Below are 7,375 nucleotides of genomic sequence, written 5' to 3'. Positions count from 1 at the left end.
CGGCCGGGAGGCCGGCGGCGTCCCCCTCAAGAATCTCAAAGTATTCGTCGCTCATCATGCACCCTAGGGTGTAACACGTGTGTACGTTTCACGTGCCTTGAGGGCGGTGTGATCGATGCGTATACGTATACGTATACGTGGGCGGTGGTTTACTGCTCTTACCCTTTAACTAGGGCGATGGTATAAGGGTGACGCAAGCAAAACTCTAACTTAGATAACTTTTTCGTCTTGAGGGCCTTTATGTACTCTTTCATCTTCTCTTCTGAGAGCTCCGCGCCGTAGTCATGCAGGGTAGCTTTCATGTTTGCCTTGCTTGGCGTATAGAAGACCACCAAGGCCGCGATGTTCTCACGAAACGGCCTCGTGATGCTGGTGAGCTGCTGCGTGATTACCCACACGCTAATACCCACGTGGCGCGCGCTGAACGCCAAGTTGACGAGCTGGTCAGAGCGCCTCTTCACGTCTTTCGAGGCCGCACAGTCGTCGAGTATGATTAGCGTATTAGTGCCTTCGAAGACAGCGGAGACAAACCTTAGCAGTATGTCGATCTGACCTGCCTCAGGTGTGACGACAAACAGACGATTGTCGCCCTCGCCGAAGCCGTCGTATGTTTTGTTGAAGACAAAGGTAGGGCACACGAATACGATGTAGTCAAACTTGCCCCGGAAAGGGCCGCGCAGCCGGTCCACTATGAATCGGGTCTTCCCGCATGACGTCGGGCCCACGATGAGAGCGTTAAGTGGGATGTTTTTTCGGGTCCATACCGCTTGCCGTTCCGGCGCAGCGCTTCGCGCACTTCGTGTCTGTGCTCAGTATGGTATGGACTCTAGCTGTCCGTTCATAATGTTTATTTGGGCGTCGGCCACTACAAACACGTGACAGTTTACGGTACGCTACTCCAAACGTCATATGGAAACTTTTCTCGTTTGAGCTGGCGCAGGTAGTTGCCGATATTTACAACTCCTCACTGCGTGGCGGCTTCAATCCACCAATACTTAAGCGCGCTGCTACGTGTCCGATCCCAAAACAGCGGCCCCCCAGTACGGTGGAAAACGATATCAGGCCTATCGCGCTGACGTGCCAAGTAGCCAAGGTGATGGAGGGTTTTACCCTCAGCAGGATTCTTCCCTCTATTGTGCGCAAGCTCGACTCCAACCAGTTTGCAGCCAGTGGGAAATCTACAACAGATGCACTTGTTTATTTATTGCACATCCTGCTTCATAACCTGGATCGTGGGAACTGTGCTGGGTATTTATTTTTCGCAGACTTCAAAAAAGGTTTCGACCTTATCGACCACACGATTCTCCTGGACAAGCTTCGAGGTTATGACCTCCACACCTGTATTGTGCGCTGGATTGCTGCATTCCCCGAGGGCCGCACCCAATTTGTCAAGATCTCTGATGTGTCCTCAAGCCTTCACGCCATCAATGGAGGTATTCCGCAGGGGACCAAACTTGGCCCAATTCTCTTCGCCGTTATGGTAGACGACCTTATGAGAAAATGGTTCCCGCGTGCGAAATTTGTCGACGACTTAACCATTCTTGAAATCGTCCCAAGGAACTCCACTCCCCCCCCCCCCCCCCCCCCCGTGATGAACTACTTAGTTAGTGACATTTACCAGTTTGCATCCAACAATAATATGGTGCTTAATCCGAAAAAAATGTAAATCTATGGCGGTTGACTTTCTTGACTAAAACAGCTGCGAGTGGTCTCCCATTTTCATCGGTGACACGGTCTTAGAACGCGTACGTAGTTTTAAGGTGCTCTGACTTACCATCACATACGACCTGAAATGGGAGGCCTATTGCGATGTTATAGTCAAGAAAGCCAACAAGCGACTATACGCCCTAAGGCAACTGAAAAAATCCGGCGTCTCCCATAATGATCTCGTGGGCGTCTATTGTTCGTTAATCAGATCAATAGTCGAATACGGCTGCGTCGTATTCGCCAATTTGCCAATGTACCTATCATCATCCCTGGAACAAACCCAGAAGCGTGTTTGTGGATTAGTTTTCCAGACACTTCTTACGATAATGCATAAGTGTCAGCTGGTCTCCTGACTTTTGAGACGCGCCGCAATAATCTATGCCGCCAGTATGTAGCCAACCTTCCACCCAAGCATCCCGTCCTACAGCTGATAGACTTGAGGACGTGTAGTACCCGCCAAATACAGTCTTAGGTCGGGTACTAAGAGGCGCAAACAGATGACAAAAACCAAAAGACTAAACGATTTTGTAACTGTAAAATATGTTAATTGTTAATTGTGTGTACTGTAAGTTTGTTGGCGCTCTCCCTGCAATTCAGTCTCAACTGCAATAGGGAATAATAAACATATGTTATTACCCTGGCCGCTTGCCGTGCGTTTTATCTCGAGATGCACACCGTCGCGGGTGTTGACCAATCGAAGACCACCCCCATGGATAGCACTGTCGTCCGTCGTTCGAAGGTCGATCCACAGAGCAAACTTGTTATCGCCATAGAACGACTCGGGGTTGACTGCCGGGGCGGCAGGCGCCCCGCTGTGCCCCCCCGGGAAGGGGCGGACGAACCGCCTTTACGCCTCTCTCCAGAAATCCATGGGGCGCTGTCCCTGGCTGAAGACCTTGTTTGGCATACCGTCGATTGTAACGCGAACGCTCTTGATGTCGGGGTACACGAACTTCTCAGAGTCGCGAGCCACAGCCGTGTATGGCTCCACAAAGAGAAGCAACAGACCACTCATAGACCTTCGCGGCAGGTTGACACTCTCGTTAATTATGCTGTCCGTCTCTTTGCTAATCACGAAGGTCTTGTGGAGGTTCACTTGCTCGTAGAAGAACGTTGTGCCGTTTTGGTAGGCAGCGGCTGCAGACCGGGCGAGGTTGTCGTCCCTCAGGCTTTCGTATTTCAGCTCTAGATTTTTGATGCCGTAGGATAATTTGGTAGAATCGCTTCCGACGACTACCTGATCAAGCGTTGCGAGCGTGATCTCGAAGAGCAGCGCCTCGGAGAGCGCCCTTGGGTACAGTACGCCGTGGTCCGTCAGCAGAGAATGGTCTAGCGGGATGGTGTACTTCGCCCCGTAGGCGGCGTTCAGAGCGTTCTCCTTGGCGTTACTAGTCGCTTTATCGCCAGCCTTGGAGCGAAGCTTGCGCATGTTTTCTGACTGTATGCCCTGCTCCAGGCGGTCCTCTCGACCTTGGACAGGTAAAGCTCCTCATACGTCTTGAAGACATCGTAGCGGCTGGTGTCCTGGAGCGTTTCTCCTGCAAACGTGATTTCGGCCGACGTTGTTCACGACGGTATTATTTTCTTGGCCTGAGATGGAGAGATCGAAACCGACCCTCAAGGAGCCAGGCACGAGCGTGACGCCTTCCGATAGCTTTGGGACCGCCACATATAGCGTCTCGCCGGGGGAAGCCGTCGACGGGTTGAGAGTGACCCGGTGAAGAGTTCTCTCGGCTTTCAACCCCAGAGGAGTTCTGGGTGTTCGTTGGGGGTCAAGTTTATCGCTGACTGACATTTCTATTATGTATTACGTATATTATATATATATATATATTATATATATACATAAAGTAGAAAGCCACGTGGCTATGGTGCGGACTGTTAGACACGTCTAATATAGCGTAGCATGGGCTATGCGCACGCATCATGGATGATGTTGACGTTGACATTGACGATACCTTGCCGGGTGAGTCCGCCGATCGCGGAGCGGGGGACGACGAGACGACGCCCCTTATCCCGTTTGACCCCGACGATGGGGAGTCGATCCCAATGACCAGCACGTCATCGCGGGGGGCCCGGACGCAAACGACCGCTGAAATTTCGTTCACCACAGAAGGTGCAGCGACGAGACTAGGTCTCCAGTCCCTCAGGGAGAAATACCCAGACCTTAACGAGAATCTGAGACGGTTTCAGTCAGACCAGAGGGGAAAGACGCTAATACACCTCCGCAGCCTAGGCAAAGGAGGTTGAACTAAGCCAAGACAGCTGTTCAATGAGAACAGGGGCGTTCGACAGGACATTGCGAAGCTGAAAGGCTTCAAGCTGGCGATGGGGTCTATGGCAGAGATAGACGCGGTCATCCAGGAGAACACAGAACGAGTGCAAGAGCTGCAAGGGGCGGTAGCCACAGACAGGGAAACCATAGACGACCCTAACACGTCAGAGAGCCGCCGCCAAGAGGCCCGTGAGCGCAACGAGGAGAGGCTATCCGAGATTGACGAACTAGAACGCGAAAACCGAGAGGTCGAGAACCGAAAGCCGCTCAGAGAGCGGAGCGCATCAAAGCCATCTTCAAAAAGTACGGCTTTACCGTCACCGCTATCGGGTTGTCCGTAGCGACGACGATCGCGGCCATTATGACCTCGCTCGGCAGGTCGCTCTCCTCCGTGGCCAGAGGGGTCGGTAACGGGCTTAAGGCTATCGGGAAAAAGCTAGGCGAGCTTCTCCCTGGGCTAGTAGGCAGCATCGCGAACTTCGTATTTAAGGCTGCAACGGAAGCGGTGAAATTCCTTGGCGAGAATGCGTGGCTGCTCATTCTAGCCGTAGCCGCGTTCTTGGTTCGTCGAATGCAAAGCAATCATCGGAACAAGTAATACGCCGTGGTCACTCTTTTCGCCCGGTCCGGGTGCGCTTGCCGTCCCGGCGGCGGCCATGCTATGCGCAGCATGCATACTTGAACAGGGGCAGGCACCGCGCCCTCTGCTTGCGCTTTCGCAGGTGCTAAAGCCTTGCTTCGCCGCCGGAACGGCACGCGGTCGACCCTCGGATCAGTCACGTGTTGCACCATAGGATGCCCACCGGCCATGTTATGAGCACCGACTGGCTTTGTCTCGGTGTTGATCGCGTTTGCGCCAAGCGTCATGGAGTCTGTGGCTTTCTGCAGTTTATTGTTGTAGCCCACGACGCTTTGCGTGTTTATCACCAGATCGCTCGGCATCAGCCACACTCCTGGTGCGACCGCAAGACTCAGTCTCACCTTGGCCTCCTGCACGGCTAACTGGTACCTTTGCACGCTTTGAGCGATGTCGTTTTCTATGATTGCGTCTTCAAGCAGCTTCGTGAACTCCGCCTGCGCCTCCATGGCCGGCCCACCGGCCCCCGCGATAGAGGAACGGAAGTTTACATGCGCGCCAAGCACTGCGTAGACGAACGCCTCGACCGAGCGATCGAGTCTTCCTAGCCCTGCTTTTGTCAGCCCCTCACCTTTGGGAGGCGCAAACCAGCTGTATTGCACCCCCCATGGTCGTCGTTGCGTATGAAACCCACCTGCTTCCCACTATTGTACGTCCCACCTTCGTCGCTAAACAGATTGAGGTGGCTCGCGTACTCTGCCGCCGCCGTGTCGTAGCCACGGATCATGGTTCCGCCCGCCTTTCCATCGGAAGTCCGGCTTACGCGGCAGACCGAACTCTATGCATAGACGCTCAAAAGCGGCCTTCTTGTAGGGGTTATCTTTTTGCGTGAACGGGCTGTTGCCAGGCAGGGGGGCGCCGAGCTCGTAGAGTATCCTCCGCGTGGTAAAGTAGACGTGAAACCTTAGAAATCCCCTGATGACAGAGGGGAGCGTGGCGAAAGCGGGGTCGGTTAGGTACACCCCGCATCCGGCGGTTGCGCACCAGACCGCAAAGTTGAGTTGCTGTGGCCAGTACCCATAGGAAGGCTCCGATAGCCACCGGCGAGACTCCTTGGCGGACTTGTGCGTGACTACTGTCTCTTTGAATATGTCTCGGACCCTAGTCGTGAATGATTTGTCCTCAGCCACATGTATCTCTAGCTGGGTGAGTAGTGGGGTGATGTCTGAGGCCGTGCTCTCCACGGGGGTCGCGGGCACGCGTAGAGCAGCTTTTGCGCGAGGGTCAGAGACCTAGGGAAACCGGGTTTTGCGCGTTTGACTTTGATATGTTCGGCTATAGAGGCTCCCGCCGCAGTTGCCGCCTTCTTCGTCTCTTCCACCTCCCTTCGGGGAATCGCCTCCTCGTTCAGCATCCGCCAGCCTTCCCAATCCATGCTCAGTTCTATTAAACACGAAGGCGGGCTGTGTTCAACACAATGGTGGTCCTACATACTGTGCTCATCAAAGGCGAACAGACGCTCTTCTTCGAGCAGCCGATAATGCGCCCACGCTTCGTGGCGCTCCGGCAGTGCTCGCTGTTTAACAGCTGGTATAACCTCGAGCGGGAGCATCAGATAACGACTATAGCCGCCCTCTCGCCCATCGCTACTCTGCCAGCCGGGCACCACACGGCCGAGTCCACGCCGCGCTGAATGCGAGATTCTGACCGCAAAGCTGGATCCCCTCACCGGGAAGATCGCTCTCATGTCCAATGGCGTTGCGTTCCTGAATGCCGAGCTTGGCGCACTATTTGGCCTAGAGGCTAAAGACGATCAGTTGGGGAGCGGGGCCTCGCACTGCCCCTGGGGTGCCCCCACTTAACGTGGCTTTGCCGAAAATAGAGGCCCTCTACATCTGCTGCGATATCGTAGACCGCACGCAATGCCTCTCCTTAGGCGAGCCTTCAAACGTTCTCGCTTGCCTAGAAACCCGCGGGAGGCCGCACGAGAAAGTCGTCTATGGACCCGACATCCCCGTTTGTGTCGCAGCAACTTCCTCTGAGTTTGTCTCGAGTATCCAAATATGGATAAGGGATAACTACGGTAGACGGGTGGACTTTAAGGGCAAGCCTGTTCGCCTTGTATTAGAGCTAACCTAGGTCCGACATAACAGGCATGGCAAACAGCGACGTTAGCAGTGGTATATATACCCCTCGCTTCCCAGTGTTTGCCCCCCGAAGGGTACGCACATGACGCATGCCGTTCCGGCAGGCATCGGCGGCGACGTGCAAAGCGCGGAGTAGGAAGTAAGAATGCGCCATGAAATAAAGTACTCAATCATGTTGTCCTTGAGAGTCCAGACGTGTTTGCTGAGTTCGGTGGAGTTTCTGTGTTTGGCGTGTCGGAATGATGCGGTGTGGTTTCTGTATCTGGTCTTGAAGCTGTTTTCAGTGAGCCCGACGTATGTTTCCGATGTGTTGTTGTCTTTTCGAGTTACGGTAGCTTGGTAGATAACAGATGTCTGTAGGCAGTTTCCGTCTAGAGGGCAGGTGTCTTTCTGTCGGCAGTTGCATGTCTTGTTGTTGTTAGTGGTAGGGGCGGACTAGCCATCACCAACGCCACACCCAGAGCCACCGAAAACCTAAAAAAGGAACTATGCCGCATCTTCAACAACAACGGACTCCGAATCACCATTGAGGCAAACAAACAAGTTGTCAATTTCCTAGACGTCACCCTCGACCTAAAACGTAATGCACACCAGCCTTATACAAAGCCGAACTACCTACCAAGCTACCGTAACTCGAAAAGACAACAACACCTCGGAAACATACGTCGG

Source organism: Nematostella vectensis, chromosome 11 (assembly GCF_932526225.1).
Source record: "Nematostella vectensis chromosome 11, jaNemVect1.1, whole genome shotgun sequence".
In the NCBI taxonomy this organism is placed as follows: Eukaryota; Metazoa; Cnidaria; class Anthozoa; order Actiniaria; family Edwardsiidae; genus Nematostella; species Nematostella vectensis.
Note: the sequence above shows the minus strand (reverse complement) of the source record.